Genomic DNA, 2,961 nt, shown 5'->3' on the forward strand with positions numbered 1-2,961 from the left:
CACTTGGTTGGTGGTTCCATACTATTGACCTATCCCGTCGGTACAGGCTGGAGTATGACCAGCAGCCGGAGTATGACCGGTTCGACCGATCAGGAGGATACTTGTCAATAGTACCGTCCCTGTGAACGTTCAAAACTCAGTACCATGTTGGACATGGCAGTAGTGGCTCAGTAACGTGTTGGACACGGCAGTAGCGGGACTCAGTATGGTGTTGGACACGGCAGTTATGGTTATGATCAGGGGTATGGGCGTCTGATCATGACCGGGTTTTATGTATGAGTATTATTATGCTTTTCTTACTGAGTCTGTCGACTCACAGTTCTACATTTATGTGTAGGTAAAGGCAAGGCTAAAGCTGATGGACCGTGAGCGAGCTTGTGAAGATTGTACATGTCGGGACGGTTAGGCCTGGAGAGTACGATCCTCGGGACAGCGAGGCTGATTTTGTAACTAGTCGCTAGGCGACATTATTTTGTATAAACGGTTAAATCTTTTTGTAAATGATTTTGTAATCGGGATCCCGAGTCTTTTGTAATATTATTTTATAAGTTCAATTAAAAAGGCAAAAATTTTAATTAATCACGTTTTCCATAAACCTCGTTGATTAGCAACGAGCTGCACAACATGTTTAAAAATCACGTAATACGCCTTTGTTAGTTAGGGTGTTACATTTATAGACCATTCATCCAATGATATATTATTGAGCTAATTCGAAATGAATAAGCTAAGAGGAATTAGGATAATTTCGTTTATAAATAAGAATCCAACAATGCTTCGATTAGCGAAAGACAAAGTAATCTTATTTATGTAATCTTCTTGTTTCATATTGTAAAAATACTAGTCTAAGGTGTCATCAATTGATGAACAGCTAGATGTTACATATACAATATTTATCTTTCGAGATCTTACACTATTATGTATGTCTAATGGTGAAAATCCATTAGGGATTTATCTCATTAGAAAAACAAACATGTTAGACCAACAATGAAGATTCGAAATTAAACTACAACTTAATAACAGAAAATAACATGGTTCAATATAAATTCATACACAATTCAGAAATTATAAGCATATATCAAGTAGGAATGACAAGTGAAAATACTAAAACTTACAATCCTAAATAATTTCCAAGGTTTTTCAACAAACTGATACAGTGTCCCGTTTAGGCGAGAGTCAAAGCATCATCCATTGAATAGAGTTGTCAGCTCATCTAAAATGATAACCATTCTAGCAACCTTTTATTCGATCAAGATTGGAATTCAGCGTTGTCCCGTTTAGGCGAGAGTCAAGGCAATTCTATCTTATGAGCTTCCACCATTGTTTCATAACTTGCAAGTCAAGTATGGTCGCCACCATTAGGGTGATCCATACCATACAAAACACTTACAAACTACTTATCATGCGAGGTTAAACGGTGCAAAATTGCTAATGAACGTTCCTCCATTAGGGAGGATTACTCACTAAAACAAACGCGGTGTAAAACCCACAATGGAGATCGAATATCTTAATAATAAAGCTCATTATTTAAAGTGAGTTATATTTTCTTTGATTCTCTTTATTTAATCTATTTATTTTAAATATATATATATTTAATTAAAATTTCCAATTTAGAATAAAAAATTCTAAATATAATTTTTAATTTAATATTTATAAATTTTACTTAGATGGATAAGAAAATAACATGAATTATTTCCATCTTAGTAATAATTTCCAAAAAATATTTAGAAAAATATTCAATTTAAGTTGTTACAAAATTAATTTAAATTAATTTACAACTCAAATTTAATTTTCTATAAATATATATTGCATTTCGAAAAATTAAAGTATTCAAGGATACAATTTTCAAAAATGCATGTTAAAATAAAAAATTAATCCTGGAAAAAATTATTCTAATTTAATGTTGGCCCAAAATTAATTAATAAAATTAATTTACAACAAAAAATATAATTTTCCTATTTAATTAAATATATAATAAAAATTTCAAATATTTAAGTATGATGATGAAAATAAACTTAAATATTAATTTTCTATTTAATTAAATACACTAGAAAAATACTTCAAGTAAAAATATCATCTATCTAGATTTTTCTTTGACTAATTAATTCAATTTCTAATAATATACTTTAATTCAATTTATTTTAAATTAATCAATTAATGAAAAAATCATTGATTTAAGTTGGTCCAAAATTAAAATAAATAATTTACAACTTTAATCTATTTTTCAAATAAAATTCGAAATTCCAGCATTTAAGAAATGCAATTTCAAAATTTGATAAATAAAATAAAAAAAAATATATTTTGAAAATTATTTAAATTTAGTTGAAAAAATAAATTTCAACTAAAAATAATTTTCTATTTAATTAAGTGTCATGAAAAAGAAATATTTAAGTATGATGATGAAAATCAACTTAGATATTTAATTTTCAAATTAATTAAATGTATTAAATTCAAGAAATAAATAATTAAGTGTAGAGAAGGCTTAATTATTAATCTCTAGTTTAATACTAGGAAAAATATACTTAAAATAAATTGTACTAAAATTAATTATATAAATAATTAATTTCACAATGTATAATATTTTCCTTTTAAATATTAGAGATAATAAGTAGTCTAGAAATAACTATCTAGAAAATATCTTATTTGACTAAGTATCTTTTCCACAAAATTTGAAAAAAAATATCTAATTTAGGTTGTATTAGAAAAAATCTAGAACCTAAATATTTTTTAAATTTAAATTTAATTAAATATCAAAAATTAAGTTGTAACCACTTAATTTGAAAATATTCCATTTTAAGTTAATATTCGAAAAGATATTAACTTAAAAAATATCTAAAGAATCTTAATAACCAATGCCTAAAATTCCTCAACTTAATTTTGAAATTTTAAATCCAAAAGATATTCAGATTTAAGTTGGTTAGTTGAAGATAACTAAATATCAACTTAAATAGGAATATTTAATGA

The sequence above is a fragment of the Cannabis sativa genome, chromosome 6 (genome assembly GCF_029168945.1).
Source record: "Cannabis sativa cultivar Pink pepper isolate KNU-18-1 chromosome 6, ASM2916894v1, whole genome shotgun sequence".
NCBI lineage: Eukaryota > Viridiplantae > Streptophyta > Magnoliopsida > Rosales > Cannabaceae > Cannabis > Cannabis sativa.